General features: G+C 38.2%; 1 protein-coding gene across 19 annotated transcripts in view; it reads left to right on the forward strand.

Moving 5' to 3' along the window:
* MAST4 (microtubule associated serine/threonine kinase family member 4) overlaps positions 1 to 19,031 on the forward strand; it is a 632,749-nt gene that overhangs the window by 123,674 nt on the left and 490,044 nt on the right. For 3 of the 19 annotated variants that reach the window (XM_077117373.1, XM_077117366.1, XM_077117375.1), the window contains exons 3-5: positions 200 to 322; positions 4,710 to 4,774; positions 10,887 to 10,929. The exons of 10 other annotated variants lie outside the window; for them this stretch is intronic. The gene's annotated coding sequence lies outside the window, so the exon portion shown is untranslated. Of the gene's footprint in view, positions 1 to 199; positions 323 to 4,222; positions 6,608 to 10,886; positions 10,930 to 19,031 lie in introns of those variants that run through there. 6 more of the 19 variants (XM_077117367.1, XM_077117368.1, XM_077117369.1 and 3 more) reach the window with 6 other exon arrangements.

A 19,031-nucleotide genomic window follows, 5' to 3' on the forward strand; every position in this document is an offset into this window, starting at 1 on the left:
ACATTATCCAGAATTTTTTACAAAATGAGGGGAAATAAAATGTTTTAACCTTATTGGTGGGTACTTTACAGATTTGCTTTTCTAATCTCATTGAGATTTGGGCAAACACTGAGATCTGCCTTGTTAAAACACACATAAAAAAACCTGACGGACCTTTTTCTTTTTCTTTAAAGTATTTGTACTTTGTGTCGTATTTCAGAAATGTTTGTGATCAGCTTTCCGAATTTATGCTCAAGCTTTTTTCAAGTATTGGCCAGTCATTGGATCATTACTTCGTGAGGACAGGGAAGAATTACCTTTATACAGATGTTACGTATCCTTGGTAGGAACAGTCATCTTGTTTTAATGTAATAAAAGTAATAATAGGGTGCATGAATGGTTTGGTGGTAGAATGCTCACCTTCTATGCAGGAGACCCGGGTTCGATTCCTGGACCATGTACCCTGGCCCACCTACCCACCCCCCCCCCAAAGAAAAGTAATAATAGTATGGCAGCTGGCATTTATTGAGCAATTATGTTTTTCTGAGGTTAATAAAAAGGCCTTTGTTCATTGTGAAATAGGATCTCAGATATTGGTTAGGAGATATATTGTTGAATATCAGTTTACTAAAACATTTATCAGGTTTGACTGATTATTTTTTCAAATGCAGTTTTGGCATCTATCAATATGATTACATGAGAGCTATATGTGGTTTGATACTCGTTTTAGAATTTTTTCATTTACAGCTATATAAAGATAGATTTATATTTTTATCCTGTATTATGAAGTACTAGCATTGAGGTTGTGCTTTTATGAAATGAAATGCTAAACTTTCCTTCACTTTGTATACCATGTAGCACTTAAAATAGCATAAAAACTCTGTGTTTTTTAAAGGTTTAACAGTAAATCATTTTCCTCTGTAAAATCATTTTCTGTCTCTGGGTTAATGAATTGCTGAGAGTCTACTTCTTGAATCAATTTTGAAACTTTAAATTTTTCTAGGAATCGTCTTTTTTGTCCAGAATTTCATAATTTTCAGCATATGATTGTATATATTCCTTTATATTTGTATTAAATTTCCTCTTATTTCTGATGTTGTGTAATTGTATTTTCTCTCTTTCTTGATGAGCTTTGCAAGAAGTTTGTATATTTTATTGATCTTTTCAAAGAACCAGCTGTTCTACTGTTCATATTCTAATCCCTTAATTTCTACTTTTATCTCATTAATGACTTTTTCTTTTGCTCCCCTTAGATTTATTTGGGAGTGTGTGTGTGTATGTGTGTATATGTTTTAGCTTGCTGAGTTGAATAATTTCATATTTGTTGTTTTATTGTTTAATAATGAAAACCCCTTTAAAAAATTTTTTTTCTCACTTCCTCTCTCCTCCAACTTCAGACATCTCTTCCTCCATTGTCACTTGTAGCTGATCAGTTTGATTCCTATCTTGCGGAGAAAACTGAAACTGTCAGAAGAGTTTCCAGAGACTGCCCCACCTTATCTCCCCACTACCAGCATCTCCACTCACCTCCCCTCTCTTTCTGCTTGTTACCATAGACATTTGTCCTCCTCTCTGAGGCCATCCTTCCACTTGTACCTTGGTCTTGGCTTCTTTCATACAGACAGAAGAAATGACTCAGGCATTTTTTTACCTTTCTTATTATCACCAAAACTTCCCTTTCTACTGGATTATTCTTGTCTGTACACAAACATGCTGTTGTAGCTCCATCTTCTATAAAGCTTCTCTTGTTCTCAATTTCCCACCAGATACCCAAGTTCAGTTGTTCTGCTGTGCAGTCAGTTCCTCTGAAGAGTTATTTCTACTTCGGTTCTCCAGTTCATCTACCTGTAATCTTCCTTAAACCCAGTCTATAAGGCCTTCATCCCTTCACTCCGTAGTGACCACTCATGTCAAAGTCATTCATGACCTCCACTGACCATTGAACTCCCATGACCAATTCTCAGATTTCACCCTAATATGACAGAGTTGGTCCTCCCTTTCTCTTCACACATGATCCTCATTTGGCCTCCAGGACATTTCAAACTCTTGGTTGTTTTCCTGCCTCACTAGGTGCTCCTTCTCACTCCTCTCTTTTTTTTTTTTTTTAATTTTTATTAATAAAATCAATCAAGAGACAATATGAACATTCTTTTTTTCTTCACATAGTTGTATATTCATCATCATGATCATTTCTCGGAACATTTGCATCAATTCAGAAAAGAAATAAAAAGAAAACAAAAAAAATTTGTACATACCATACCCTTTACCCCTCACTTTCATTGATCGCTATAATTTCAATCTACTAAATTTATATTAACATTTGCTCCGCCTAGTATTTATTTATTTTTAATCCATATGTTTTACTCATCTGTCCATAAGGTAGATAAAAGAAGCATCGGACACAATGTTTTCACAATCACACAGTCACATTGTGAAAGCTATATCATTATACAATCATCTTCAAGAAACATGGCTACTGGAACACAGCTCTACATTTTCAGGCAGTTCCCTCCAGCCTCTCTGTAATGCCTTAACTAAAAAGGTGATATCTATTTAATACATAAGAATAAAAAAATTCCAGGATAACCTCTCGACTCTGTTTGAAATCTCTCAGCCATTAACAGTTTTGTCTCATTTCGCTCTTCTCCCTTTTGGTTGAGAAGGTTTTCTCAATCCCTTGATGCTGAGTCTCAGCTCATTCTAGAATTTCTGTTCCATGTTGCCAGGAAGGTCCACACCTCTGGGAGTCATGTCCCACATAGAGAGTGGGAGGGCAGTCTCACTCCCTTTTGCTGGATCCTCTTTTCTCCCTGATTCTTGAGGTTGAAACGTCCTACTGTGTAGTCTTAATCCTCTTCTCTTGTATATTTTTATCCTCTCCTTTGTGATTGCTTTTAGACCACTCATGGTCTGTAGCCCAGACCTCTCTCCTGAACTCCAGCCTAGTATACCAACAGTCTATGCAGTCCCTCTACTTGGCTGAGTTTAATGGCACAAGCTACACTTCTCATCTGCCTCCCAGCCTTGATGTACTAGACAGTCCATCTGGGTTAATGGCCGTATATCTTTCCAGTTTCTCAGTCCACATTGGAATCATCCTTGAATTTTTAGCCTCGCACACTCCATATCCAGGCCACTGGACAGTGCTCTTGGGTCTGTCTTCAAACATATATGGTCACTTCACACCTTCTCCATAGCTGCTGCACTGGTCTGGGTCACCACAGCCTCTCATCTCAAGTACGGCTGTAGTATCCTATGTGCTCAGTCTGCCTTCATCTCTGCTACCCTCCCACCCATATGTACTCAACAGCCATTTGAGAGCAGTGATCCTTTCAAAACATCAGCCAGATCAATCCATTCTTCAGCTCAGAACTCTGTCATTCCACTTTGCACTCAGAGTAAAAGCCAAAGTCTTAACACATAATTTGACTCCTACTACTTCTCAGACCGTACCAACTCCTACTTTTCCCCTCACTCATTGCATTCCAGCCTTGTGACTTCCTTGTTCTTTTAATGTGCCAGACATGTTGTCCCAGCACCCCAGTTACAGCTGTTCCCTCCATCTAGAAGTTCTTACCCTGGACATCCAGGAAGCTAATTCCCTCAACTCCTTTAAGTCTTCACCAAATATAATCTTTTTTTTTTTTTACATATGTATTTATTGACAAAACAACATACAAACATGAACATTCTTAACATATGTACATTCCGTACGTGGTGTACAATCAGTAACTCACAATATCATCACATAGTTATATATTCATCACCATGATCATTTCTTAGAACATTTGCATCACTCCAGAAAAAGAAATAAAAACTCATACATGCCATACCCCTAAACCTCTCTCATTGACCACTAATATTTCCATCTACCCAATATATTTTAACCTTTGTTCCCCTTATTTTTTTCCTATACCCCTTACCACTCCCTTTCACTGATCACTAGGATTTCAATCTACTCTATTTTAACGACCAAATATAATCTTAATGAGGCTTACACTGTCCACCCTATTTAAATCCTTCTAGAATTTTGTAATGGTGACATAGAACCTTAATGATAAGAAAAATGTTGATAATATTTCATTTTTGATATCACATAGAGATGTAAAGAATTGGATAAATTAAGAAGTGCCTGTCCCCTTATGAAACTTTGAGCTTTCTTTGTGGTTATGTAAATACAGAAAAATGGGACTCTTTGGAGATAATACTTAGGTGCTTTTCAAGAATTATATTAAATTGTTTTCTTTTTACTTTTTAATGAATGATTATTATATAATATTTTTCATACTTAGCCAGGCCGCTTAGAAGGAAAGACCAAATTACTTAAAACTAAATCACATTTTTATTAAAATACTTTCTTATGCATTATGTAGATGGCCTCTCTTGGCTTGTCTCCTTTTCTTTTTTTACCAGAAATACTTTAGGGAGAACATTTAGTGGTGATGAAATTGACAACAGGAAAATTCTTCCCTAAGCAATTGCTGGACACCTCCCTCTCTCTTCCTTTGCCAACTGCAAGGCTAGGATATTTCTGGGGATGGTGGGCTGAAGGGAACCAAGGAAGATACTTTGAAATTTTGGCTCAAGGATATAAAATATAAAATTGTCACTTTTAGTGGAATTATTCTCATTTTATTTCCACACAAACATGGTGATTCTGCTTTGGCTCATCTTGCTGGCAGAGGAAATAGCTCAGGTCTGGTTAACTCCTTTCTCTTTCCTTTTTACAGCACTTGTAACAGGATTTGATTCTTCATCGTGTGGTTATAGTGGCTGCTGATTTAGAAGTTTATGTGTAAGTGGTAGAGCCCAGAGTAATACAGGGGAGGATTTTGTGTATTGAACCCAGTACACATTAACCACCATGCCACTGTAGAGCAAGTTTTAAACTCAAAAACAGGAAACTATCCAGGTGGGATTCTGGCTGCTGGTGATGAGGTATGGATTTGGGTCATTTTTGCCCTGACTTGGGAGCTGTAGAATGTATTTATGTATTATAAAATGTAGAATTCTTTGAAATAGTTCTGTCCTAGAGTATGAGGTCATTTATATTTGGGAGCCTTTTTCAAGATGTTGTGATTAAAGTATTTAACTAATTGATGAGTTGATGTCTTCAGGTATTAGGTTACCTTTGTAGACCATAACCCTCCATTTGTTTCTCTTTAAATGTGCCATTTAAAAAAAGTTTCTACCAGTTTTGTTTAATTTATATCTTCAGGACAAAGTGATACACTTATTTTTTTTTAAGAATATCTATATTAATCTTTTATTTGATCAAAGGGAAAATTTTAAAATGGCTTTACATTTCTTTTCCAGTTTGAGGTATTGTTCACAAATTTGCATTTTAACAGTAATTGCTAAAGCACATGTATGAGGTTTAGTTTTAGGCATCAAGAGCATATACATATTATTCTCCTTACATTCTTAATCTGATTTTTTAAATGATTGTAAGTATTGGATGTGCCCATGACTTATTACTGAGTAAAAGCTTCCTTCCCCCAAAGAATAAGATGCCTAGTGGTTCATTTGCTTCAACTGCCTTCGGAGCTTTATGGTTATTTTATCAACAAATATGAAAATATGGATATTAAAGCTCTTCTAACTTGAACTGTGGACTATAGTTAATAGTCCAATTATAAAAATGCGCTTTTATCAATTGTAACACATATTTCACATCAATGCAAGATGTTAATAATAGGGTGGTTATTTTAGTTTGTAAAAGCTGCCAGAATGCAATATACCTGAAACGGAATGGCTTTAAAAAACAGGGATTTGTTAAGTTGCTAGTTTACAGTTCTAGGGCCATGAAAATATCCAAACTAAGGTGCCCAGGGGAAGATACTTTGATCAAGAAAGGCAGATGGGTCCAGAACACCTCTGTCAGGTGAGAAGGCCCATGTGATGGCTGCTAGCTTTCTCTTCTCATTTCATAAGGCTTCCCCAGGGACGCTTTCCTTCTCCATCTCCAAAGGTCTGGCTGTTGGGCTCTGTTGGTTCTAAAGCTTTTTCCGAAATGGTTCCTTCTTAAAGCGCTCAGGTAAGCAACCCCAACTTGAATGGGTAAAGACTCATCTCCATGGAAACCAACTAATCTAAAGTTACGTCCCACAATTGGGTGGGTCCTATCTCTGTGTCTCTATGGAAACAATAAAAAAGATCCCACACAGCAATATTAAATGAGTAATCAAGGACATGGCTTTTCTGGGGTACATAATAGCTTCAAACTGGCACAGTGGTATATGGGAATTCTGTATTTTATAGATGATTGTTCTGTAAACCCACAGCTTCTCTAATAAAGAAAAGAAAAAGCGCCTAACCTTTATACCTTCCTGCCAAATAAGAGAAGGTCTGTTATTCTCACATTCATTTCTAAAAGATACCAGATGCCAAAAGACACCAGGTGGCCTTCCCACACCCCAGATAGAGTGATGTGCTAACATTTTGCTTTTTTATTGATCAGCTGATTGGTCTGTTTAACTTATATGTTTTTTCTGTCCTTTTGACCTTGTGTCTGCTGAAAGGAGAAGAGTATTGTGCCCATGTGAATTTCTGAGTTTCATCTTTTAAGTACACACATTTATTGCGGACCAACTATGCAGCAGGCACTGTGATATTTGGAATCTTAAAGGTGACTTAGTCGCAGTCATTGATCCTGACAGTATTCACTCGTTTATTCATTAAGCAAGTATTTACTGAGTGCCTCTAATGTGCCAGGCACTGGGGTACAGCAGTAGTAAAACAGAAAAATATGTGAGCTGGCATGCCTAGTTGTGGAGCCAGACAATAAACAAGATACATAAGTTAAAAATACATACCTATACATGTACTTATTTAACATTATATATGCGTATGCCTGCGTGTGTGTGTACACAAATATTTGGTAGTGGTAAGTGATAGGGAGGATAAAGAGATCAGGGAGGGGGGTTGGGAAGGGGTGCGGGTAGTGATGCCAAGTTGAAGTTTTAAATAAGGTTAAGGTAGATGGTGCAGAAAGGCAGGGCTCACTGAGGAGGTGACGTTTGAGTAACGACTTGGAGGAAGTGGAAACCTTTCTGTGTAGCAGAGTGGACAGTTACTAGATAATCTAATGTCCATGGAGCAAGGAATCGGATGGAAGAAGGAGGTTTAGGGAACACTGGGGGCCCAGAGCACACCCAAACGTCCTGGGAAGACTCCTAGGAGGAAAAGACTCCCGTGTGCAGTCTCAAAGGACAAGCAGGGATAGCATGGGCAGAGGCATGGAGGTGAGATGCAGCTTTTGTGCAGAACAGTAACTATGATTGAGGCTGGAGTTTTGGGAGATGGATGTGGAAGTTACTTGGGGCTGGTTTATGGAGCGCCCTGTGTGCCATGCCACGGGCGCTTCCATCTGATTGTGTAGGTGGGCGCTGAAGGGTTTTAAGGTGGGGATTGGCAGGGTCAGATCTGCTTGTTGAACAGCCAGTTTGGGCAAAGGGGTGGAGGCCGATTGAATAGGAACGTGACAATGTAATGAAGACCGGTTTGGGGGTTGTTCTGATGGTTCCTGTGAGAGGTACTGACTTTAACTAGGGAAATGGTACGCCTAGGGAGGGAGGGAGGTTAGTGTTATTTTTAGGATGTAAATTCAGAACAGCACTCAGTAAATAGTTGCATAAGGTGATGGTGAGAGGAGTCAAGTAATGTTTTAAACCTATGGTAAGAAATATATTTTATATCATGACCACAACTGATAATAGAATATGTTACTGAAAAAAGTTTCATGAAAGTGTACTTTACTGTGTGTAACACACTGATATTTTCTATCATATTCTATTTCACATTCTTTGAAATGCTTGTCCTGACTCAGTAATCGAGTCCACCAATGGATTGTGACCCACAGTTCTAGAAACTGTCTGTCATCCTCCTTTGGATTTTCCTCTATTGGATAGGATGCTTCTCCCTCTCTGAGGTTTCTTACTGTCTTTGACTCTAGATACATTCCACTCGGTGGAGGGTAGAAGAGCGTGAGGTCAATGAAAGTATTGTTTTCAAGTTACTGCCCTACAGAGACATTCATTTGAGTAAATCCGTGACCACTGGGTGAGCAACCCACGGCCTCTTATTAGTAGGGCATATAAAGAGCTGCGGGCAATGATACATCATAGGTGACTGCCTGGGGGTGTTTAATTATGTTAGAAGCATTGTCCATCTGGGGTGGTGTTTTTTGGGGGGTGGGGTAGGAAAGAGGGGATTTCATCTTTCTTTTTCTACTCCCTTTGCTGCTAAAATACATGTCCTCATAAGAATACAGAATTGCAGAGTTTTGGGAGCTGAGAAGACCTTGAAGGTCAGGGTCCACAGCTTTTTTTTAACCCCAAATTAGTAACTACTCCGTGTTGCCTGAGAGCATCACGGGCCAATGTTAAATTCATATGGTTCCCTTGGATCTCTTTTTGTAGGTTGCCTGGGAAGCTCCAGGACAAACCATCCCCCCTGGTTGTATTGCTTCTCCAGAGGATGCTGGGTGGGGCCCACGTGGGGAGCCACAGTTGGTTTTCCCTGACCAAGTAAATGTTTCCAGCTTTTCAACAACCAGATGGGGATAATACCATCTACCTGGTTTAGTTGTTTCATGAGGGCTGAATGAGATACCATGTAGAAAGCACAGTGGCTGCAGCACAGAAAACATGTAAAATAAATGGCTAGTGGTTTTCTTCATGTCACTAAGTTAGTATTGACTCACTACTTTGCTTGTCATAATTATTGCTAGGAGAAATGTGGAATCTCTGAGTTTCACAGATAGACCAAACTAAAATTGATGTTTTGTTGGTATGTGCCAAATTCTTTTGCAGAGTGTAGAAATTCTTATGAAAAAACAGAGTATTTGAATTCAGAAGGGATAAATGTTAAAAATTATCCAAGTTGAGATGGTTTTATAACCTTTGTTTTTTGGACTAGTATCCTTCAATTGGTGTGGGGTAAACAAAGCTGTTCAACAGTACTGTCTTTATGGCCTCAAGTGAAATATAAATAGGTCTAATTTTAAATATTTTACCTTTGCTATCATCCATTGCATAGCTTTCCAGTACGCTTCAGGTGATTAAGCTTGCATTTAATATGAGATTTTTTTGACCAATGATAAGAAAGCCATGGTCATAGGCGACTGACTACTGTTCAAAGAATGAAAGTTACAATTTTGCTTAAAGAAGTCATTGTTAGAAGTCCACGGAAAGCAGTGACAGGCAGAAGATACCTCCTTAAGAAGGATTTTGCTGCGACTAATTTTTACTTTACTGTTAAAGGAGAATGAATGAACCTGATTTCCTTTTGAAAAAGTAATGGCAAACACTCCTTAATAAAATGTGGGGAAGGCTGTCTTTACCTTGGCAGATGCTAAATATAATCTCCTCCAGAGGTAATCCCTGGGGGTCAGTCCCTTGTATTTGGGTCTAAGGTAGTAGATGGAAGGTTAAAATAAGAGAGGTGGTAGGAGGTGTTATTGTTGAACACACTTTGGTTCAGAGTCAGCTGACCTGGGTTTCCGTGGTACCGTAGCTTTTTGGGAGTTTATATTGTTTTGTAAACACAGGTCTCTGTTTCAGGTGAAGTCAATTGAAGAGAGAACACATAATGTTTAGGTTTTAAATTTGTTGTTTGGTTAATGGAAAGGGAGTGGCACAGCACTTAATTGACCCATTTAAAAGGAAGGATTAGATAAGTGTGTTTTTATTCCTGTGAATGCAGTGATCACACAATTAAGGATATTTAGTTATAGATTTTGTGTTGCAGTCTGAGTAAGAACAGCATTATTAATGCTGGGCTTTGTTGAAGGAGGGAGGTGTTATCTATGAAATAACTGAGTACACTTGAAACCAGGTGTTTTCATATGTATGTGAGTGTTCTAACCTGGACATTTAAATTTCCAACGAAATATTTGAATGAGCTTTATTTAAGTGTAATTAAAGAATGTTGGTGTTGATTAGCTGTGTTCCTTGGAATTCTGTATGTTTAAACGGTTTGGTACACATTTTGCTTCTATTACACTGCACGCATGGCATTTGCTCTGACTACAGCATCCTTTTTCCATAATGAAATGTACATTAACAATGCAGGCCCTTCATAGAGCAGTGTTTTAATCATTCTCTATTGATTTATACATCACTTCAGTACTGCATATTGAGGACCTTTCATTCTAAGTCTGCTTTACTCTGGGATTCTTATTCTCTCTTACCTGACTTGCGTAATGTTTTGGGACTCTCTTAAAAACTTTTTTTTTTTCTTGTAGGAAGCAGTCATGATTAGGAAGCCAAAAAAGGTCAGATGTATTATTGCATTCTCTCAGCTTTCTGAGGTGCACAGAGCAAATAATGGGCCAGAGAAATATTTTCATTGTCTGTGACTGAGAATGGGTATCAGAACTTATTTGAAATTAATAAATGCTGAGTTTCAAGCATGAGCTTGAATGATTTATTACAAACTGGTGATGCCAAGAGAATGTTTTGCATTTACCAAAGGGGTGGAGTAATAAAGAGAGGACTCTGTCAGTCTGTGCCCGAATTTCCTGCAAAGGGGAGCCTTCCAGGCAGGGCTGTGCTTAGCCTGGTGAACAGCAAGTATACTTGGAACCCAAGGTTGTTGCTACAAGCCTGCTAGTAGAAATGGGAATGTTGTGTCGCTTTTCCTTTGTCTCAATGTTATTCAGTGAGAGGAAGTATAATAGATTTGGTTGATGAGGATGAAGGATACCCACACAGACTTGAATAAATAAATGGAATCCCCTGACCTCCACCTGCAGTTTAGAATCTCATTTGGATTGAAAAGTAGAGGTAGATTTTACATATGAAGAAAACTCTGCTCACTTCATCATTATTCATGGTCAAATCCCCAGATCTCCTCCTTGAAGAGAAGTGTTCTTCCCAGCAAATTAAAACATCCTTTTTTTTCAGAGGCCAAATGATGATGGTGTCAACTATTGATGAAGATGAATAGGTAATTCTTTTCTCAATTTATACATTCTCACCCCCCCCCTCCCCCCTGCTTTTCAGGATGAGGTTTGCTCATTTTAAACCAAGATCCAATAATTCATTTCCTCTCTTCTTTTTAGGTTGAAAGCATTGTGTAAAGCTCCTCTGGTTAGGTAGTGGAGGAAAATGTTTGAAAATGTGATAGCTCATTATAAGAACATTTGACATGAGTATAATTGCTGATGACGGATTGCCCGCGGTGGTCATTTAAAGGGGTTCTGAGCAGTAGTTACACTAGAGCATTTCCCTCACATTGCTCAGTTAGGATCAGGATCACCTAAATTACAGACAGCTTTCAGAGTCTGTAAGTGAAATGTGGATTTTGAAAGCTGGGCATCATGTGACTGGACATATGCCTTAATGCTTATCTGCTGTGTTTTTATTCCCCTGCTAACCTGACTTAGCATGAAAGACAACGTCGGTTAACAACGTATTTTGCTTTGGACCCACATACACCCCCTCAAAAAAAGAGAGCAAAGTATTTTTAAAATATATTTTAGAAAACAAAAAACTGGGAATAGAATCTCAAGGTTTTCTAGATATTGGCAATAGAAATAAATATAAAATCCTAATCCAAATAGGTATTTGAACTTCAGTCAAGTATGTCTCTAGTAGTTTCACCTAGCTGTACTATTCAAAATAAGCACTAACTCACCTATGAAAATTATTTGAATGGTTATGTTTTCATTAATGTCATAGATGTGCCATAGGTGAATAATTGTTGTTTAGAAGCATTTTGGAACTTACAAAGAACTGCACAATTGTATAATAACACTTCGATTTCATCCTGACACGCTTTATGATAAAGCAGCATTGGGTGAAGCATAACACTATCCAAAGATCAGAGCAGCTGTTATCTGCAGAGACACCAGGGTATATCTGTCAGGGTTTGCATATAGAACAAGGTGTTTCCGTTAATGTGTCATGATAGTTTAATTACATCACCTTTCTTGGGATTTTTGCTTGATTTCTGATACAAGAGTATCCAATGAGGCAGCAACCTGTCAATTTTTCTGTCTTAAAAGGCTTCACTTGTTATTGTGTAGTTAGGTTATATCTGCTCATTTCTAGAACATTTTTCAAAAAAAAAAAAAACAAAAAAATGTGATCATTGCTCTACTCAGCTTCCCAATGACATTTAATCTTGCTCTTTGAAACTTCTTCCTGTTTCTCTTCTGACTTTTCTTACTAAGAAAAAGCAGTCTTTTCCTCTGTTTTATAATCTTTTATCAACTCTCCCTCCTTAAATATTAGTGGCACCTTCTTAGTCTGTAGTCTCATTTCTCTTATCATTGCTATGTTGCTGATTCCCAAAATGATTGCTTCTGCTTGATTTCTTTCCTACTTTCTGCAGCTGCTTTTTTGACATATCCGTTGGATCCCAAAGGCCACCTCAATTCAACTTAAGACCAATTATTTTATCTTTGTACTCCCAAGCCCAACCTGTCCCTGCTCTCCTAAAGAACCCCCAGTGATCCATTACTTTCTGTGCTCCTTCACCTTCTCCCCAGTTGCATACAAAGTTTTGTCACTTTGCTTTCAAAATTTCTGCCTAACTCCTCCAACCCTGTCCTGTTGCACCTGCCCTCACTCAGGCTCATATTTCTCAGCAGGCTTCCTGACTGTCCTCTCTCTCGGCATCTCTCCTCTGTCTGGTACACCTTCTAGACCAACTGTTTGTGTTGTCTTTCTAAAGTATGTGCCTAATTTGTGCTGTTTCCTGCTTTAAAACACCTGGGTTCCTCTGCAGCCTTGAGATACAGCTTGTACTTGCAGACACTGCATTGAAGTCCCCATATCCCTTCCAGCAGAACTCCCTTCTCCCTTTCTCCAGGCTTCTCAATCCCCTTCTCCTTCATTTTCGGCCTCTATTAGACTTGTTCTTCCTTTAAGGGCAAGTGCACTTTCAGGCTCCCCCACCTCATAAACGCTGTTGCTTCTCACAGAAATACTTTTTCTACTTGCCTCTTTCTTCTAGAAGCCTTCTGCTCACCCAGGAACAATTAATCACAGCATCTTTTGTGACCCTAAAGCACTTTCTGCACTTCTCTTTTCCAGTACTTTTTACTCTGCATTGTAGTTATTTATTTAGGAAGCTGTTTTTTGACCGTGGTTTCTTAGGGACAGGCAGGCACTGTGTTCTGTGAGTGCTCTGCCTGTGGTGCCTGGCACATGGTAGGTAGTCAGCATCCGCTTCACTGAATGAAAAGCTGAAAGGATGCTCACCGAATCTGGGCATGGGCTCAGGAGCTGCCCCTTTTCCATCTGGAAGGTTAGCCATGGCCCGTTGTAGCTCAGCTGGAAGACAGTGGATCACTGAACCAGACTGGTTTGTAGAGTGACAGATCTTCCTTCTGCCTCCTTCTCTGCAGGTGCATCTTTCCTTTAGTTTTCTTTCCCTGGTATTTATGCCATTTGACTTCCAAAGCACCTCTTGCTTTTGAACTTTAAAATACTCTCCTGCTCTTCAAAGTGTTGACATAGTTTTTCTTTTTATTGTGTTTAGTGTTTCTGGAGATGTGAGAATCATTTTTTCTCTTCCCATTGGGAAGTCGTGTTGTTTCCCGACTGTCCCTCCCTCTCTGTTTTTTCACCACCGTAATTCAGGTTCTCATTTCATCATGTTTATGTGCTTTATGCTTCATCAGCCATGGCGCGCCTTCTAGGTCCAGATTGGTAGTACCTCACACCCACTTTTACACTGCTGCCAGGCAGATCTGCCTCAACGTTTGTTTTCAACAAAAGCTCATTCCCTCTTGTCTGGCAAACCTAGAAAGTCCACATATAAGATTTCACATTAGATACCTCCCTCCCCACTGCTCCCTCCCATTTCTCTCTCTCTCTCTCTCTCTCTCTCTCTCTCTCTCACACACACACACACACACACACACACATGCACGCACGCACGCATAGTATTCTACTCCTGTTTCTACATAAATGGTTGGTTCCTTTTCTTCAGCTAGATGCTTCTAGTTATGGTTTCCACTGTGTTTTACCAATTCTTACCATAGAATTTCTTATTCCTTACAGCAGTATTTTCATCCGGTAGGTTGGACCCCATGTTTGGGTCATAAAATTAGTTTAATGGGTTGCAGCTTGTATTTTTTAGAAAATGAAAGTATAACAGAGAATATCAGAAAACATACACTAACATAATTGAAGTAAGTAGAACTGAAGTAAGAATAATTGAAGTAGAAAATATACATTGAAGTAATATAATTGAAATAGAATCACTTGTTATTGCTTTGTAAAATATTTGCTTCAATTGTATATTTCCCTTCTGGATAACAATAGAAAATATCTTTCTTAGTGTGGTTTTTGACCAAATAATTTTAAAGTTACTCACCTATAATGATACAAAACAATCAGTTCCTTCAATATTCAGCAAAAGGCTTACTTCTGTATGAATCTGTTTGTGGCAAAATAATAAGCTATATCACCGCTTCATTCAAGTACTGTTAATTCCTTTCTTTTTACCAAATCGTATTTAAAGGAAAATATTTCAAGCTTTGCTTTTCTCATTTCTATATCACCTTTGTATTTTTATGAGAAGCTATCACTGTTACCTTATATTTAGTCACGTGCTTTAAATTATCCAGTAATTCCTCTGTGACACTTTTAAATTCCCCAATTAGATGACAGTTTTTTGGGGCTTCTGGAATAGTCTGAGCACAAACTGAATCAGAAACCTTAGCGAACCAGAAGAAGAAATATACTTAGATGATTCATCCAAGTCCTTAATTAATCAGGTGACAAGACTTGAGGCTTTCCAGAACAACACTATTTCCAAATAGGCCAATTTACAGACGTGAGCAAAAAGAAATGAGGAAGCATGGAATGGAAGTCAATCTCAGGAAAATAATATTTGAATGACAGTTGAAATTATATCTCATAGCAGTGATGTTATGCCTTTCCCTAAGATGCTTGTGACTAAATGCACTCTGATTTTGATATGTATCTGTAGAAAATATTGGCCCAAAATATAAATAATATTTAAAATAGATAGATATATGAGTCTTTCCTCGTTCCCTCTCTTCCTCCTTTTTTTCCTAATCCACTGAATTCTTAGGTGCTAAAAGATGTCTTATTATTTGGGAACCTTCTTTCTCAGAAGAGTTACAGAGATACTCAGTGTCCTAGCTTGCTAGCTGCTGGAATGCAATATACTAGAATCAGAATGGGTTTTAAAAAGGGGAATTTAATAAGTTGTTAGTTTACAGTTCTAAGGCTGAGAAAATGTCCAATTAAAACAAGTCTATAGAAATGTCCAATCAAAGGCATCCAGGGAAAGATACCTTGGTTCAAGAAGGCTGATGAAGTTCAGGGTTTCTCTCTCAAGTGAGAAGGCAAATGGCGAACACAGTCACAGTTTCTCTCTTGGCTGAAAGGGCACATGGCGAACACGGCATCATCTGCTAGCTTCTTCTCCTGGCTTCCTGTTTCATGAAGCTCCCTGGGAGGCGTTTTCCTTCTTCATCTCCAAGGGTTGCTGGTTGGTGGACTCTGCTTCTCATGGCTGTGTAGTTCTTCTCTGGCTCTCTCTGAATCTCCTATTCTCCAAAATGTTTCCTTTTTTATAGGATTCCAGAAATTTATCAAGACCCACCCAAATGGGTGGAGACACGTCTCTACCTAATCCAATTTAACAACCACTCTCGATTAAATCACATCTCCAAGGAGATGATCTGATTACAGTTTCAAACATACAATGCTGAATAGGGATTAGAAGAAACGGCTGCCTTTACAGAATGGGATTAAGATTAAAACATGGCTTTTCTAGGGGACACACATCCTTTCAAACTCTCAGTAACTGGTTTTATTGGTGGGCGAGAAGGAATAACCCATCGTTAGGTAGCTCCTGAGCCCCTTGAGTCTCAGCTGGGGTCCGTGGTGTCACAGGTTATACTGTGTGAAATGTGCCCGTGTCTCTTTTGCACTCACAGTTCTTAATCACGACTGATTTCCATCTCTTTTGTATCAATCGATGTTCCTTTATAAATAGAAGAACTTAGCTGTAGACAATGTATCTATGGATTCTGTGTATTTTTTTGAAGTCTAAGCAGATCCTTAGTGTTTCCTGGGTTCTCACTTTCTAGAATAATTCTATCCAAAAGAACTTTCTGAGATGACGGAAAGATACTATATTATGTAGGTAGTCATTAGTCAAAATGTGGCTTTTGAGTTCCTGAAATGAGGTTTAGTACAACTGAATTTTTAATGCAATTTCATTTAAATTTAAATGTAAACACCCACAGGTGGTTAGTGGGTATCATATTAAGCATTGCTGTCCTGGAAGCTTGAAAGTATTTCAACTCTTGTTTCCCATTTCTCCTGTTTTCTAGCTGTGTCCTTACTCTCAGCCCTTACAGTGTCATTCTTTTCCGCCTCTCTGCTCTTGCTACCCCTCAGCCTCACACAACCTGCTAGCCAGACCCTGAGAACATCCCATGCAGTGTATCCAAGAGCTTATCTCCTGGAAGATACTGTAGCAACTGTGATAGAGGATTGTTTTTTTCTCTTTTATCCCTGGTGCCTAATTCACTTGTCAATCATATTTTCTTTTTGGCAGCATAAATATAGTTTCTATATGTAGAAAAGCTGGGCTTTTTAAAAAAAAATGCAAAATTCAAGTGAATATATATATTTTTTACCAATATTATTGCCGAAGTTTTTTAAACCATTGAAACTAATGCAAAATGCTTGGCTTACTATCCTAGAGCGGCAGAAATATTTTATTTTCAGAATTAATCATACAAAATAACTATACCTAGCGTAAGGATGAGGTTTAAAATGCAGGTCCTATAAAGTTAGGTTTTGTGCGACTTTCACTTAAGTTCAATTATTGTTACCTGTAAAAGGTGATACCAGAAATATTAGTAAATGTTAATTTTACATAAATGTGCATATTTGGCCCTCTCTGTGATACCTGATATTTGATGAGATCGGAGATGATATTTTCAGTGGCACAGAAGAGAGGCTAGGCAAATATCTAATGTTACATACTTTGTAACATCTTATTAAATAAAACTCTGCATGTGTTGTTTCCACTTTTGTGATCAGGTGTACTTACCCTGCACCCGTGGGCCTTGAGGACCTATGCTTACCCTGAAATCGCAAAGTTTTGTATTTATCTCTATATTTGCTTATCAAGATCTATACTTTTTATAGGATTCACAAACGGATCTGAGACTTTCAAAGGTCGAGTCACTTTTCAGATTGTAATACTCCTGATCACAAGGACCCCGGGTGCTTAGCACCCTCCCCCCCTTCCTGTTTTAGTGCCTTAACACAGAGTAAACACTCCATAAATGCTCTTGGAATTGAATTGAAAACCAGCATTTCTTTCATAGGCGACACCCTGTTTTTTTTTTATGGAGGCAAAAAGAATCTATGATGACCTTTATTTTTTTGATGCTTCGGATGTTAGGTTTCCATTGTTGCTCCATGGTAGAAGTGGTATGGGACATTAATCTTAGAGGAAATGCCTATGGGATTCGGGGGATCTAAAGAAGTTAATTTTCCCCTTTCCACTGCTTGTTTTCAAAGTCCTGTTTTCTGTTGAAGCTGACTCCCTGGCAAAGCTTTGCACCGTCTTGTTTTTAGCCTTATCTTAACCTCGTACCATGTTCCCTTCTTTCCTGTCCTCATCCAGGATGATTAGTAACTCCATAAACCTTTCTACAGAAGTCAAACCTTGGATTGTTTATTGATCATTTTCCCGCTAACACTTAATACACCAATTAGAAAAGAGGTAGAAGATGGTGAAATGAGATGAGAAAACCTTTTGCAGCATGTAGTATTTTTTTTCTTTTGTGTTTGTGCGTTACCTACGTGTTTCCTAGCTTGCTGGCGTGCATACAGTTGGAGCTGTAGCTTTACACTCTTTATACAAGGCAAATATGGCAGCCACTGAATTTCTGTTTAATAATATATTGCATTACCCAGAAAATCAAGCTCAAGTTCTAAGGAAAGATAAGAAAGGCAGCCACAGCTGAAGATGGCAGTGGGTCAGTGTCAACAACAGTCATTCTCATGAGGCTTATTCTCCTAGGTTCTTTAAATCATTTTTGGAACAAGGTTTAGTATGAATAAATTAAAATGAAGTAGTCATTCCATTGTTCTGCATTCAGGTACTTTCAACAGTGGCCCACTCCTTTCTTTGCAGTTTTCAGTACTTCAGAATGATCTGAGTCATGTTACGTTAAAGGCCTATCATAACTGGTGTGATTTAAAGAAATAAAACTGGCTTTTACGTGTGATATGTGGAAGGCTGTACTTAGATCAAGGTAGATTTTTGACAAAAAGGCTAAGTACATGCCATGGGGAAAGAATAATCTCTTCGACATATGGTGTTAGGCAAATTGGATATCTACATGAAAATAAATGAAATTAGAGCCCTAACTACCTCTCACTGCATACAAAAATCAACTCAAAATGCATTAAGGACCCAAATATAAGAAAAAAACTATGAAGCTCTTAGAAGATGACATAGTGACAAATATTCATGACCTGGGATTTGCCCATGGATTCTTAGATAGGACACCAAAAAAATACCAGCAGCAACAACAAAAAACAATGGATAAATTTGACTTCACCAAAATTAAAGATTTTGTGCATAAAAGGAGATTATCAAAAAAGTGAAAAGATTGCCAACAGAACGGGAGGAAAAAGTTGCATATATTGGATAACGGCTCAATATCCATAATATATAAAGAACTTTACAATGCAACAACAAAAAGATAGACAACCCCGATTGAAAAATGGGCAAGGGACTTGAGTAGACATTTCTCCAAAGAATATATACAAATGGCCAATAAGAACAAGAACATGAGAAGATGTTCAATGTCATTAACCATTAGGAAATTGAAAATCAAAACCACAGCGAGATACTACTTCATGCACCTATGGATAGCTGTTATTTAAAAAGCAGAAAATAATAAGTGCTGGAGAGGACATGGAGAAGTGGGACTCTAGTACACTGTTGGTGAGAGAGGGAAATGGTGCAGCCGTTCTGGAAAGCAGTATGGTACGTCCTCAAAAAGGTAAGTATGGAATTACCATATGACC

Source organism: Tamandua tetradactyla, chromosome 9, assembly GCF_023851605.1.
Source record: "Tamandua tetradactyla isolate mTamTet1 chromosome 9, mTamTet1.pri, whole genome shotgun sequence".
Classification (NCBI taxonomy): domain Eukaryota; kingdom Metazoa; phylum Chordata; class Mammalia; order Pilosa; family Myrmecophagidae; genus Tamandua; species Tamandua tetradactyla.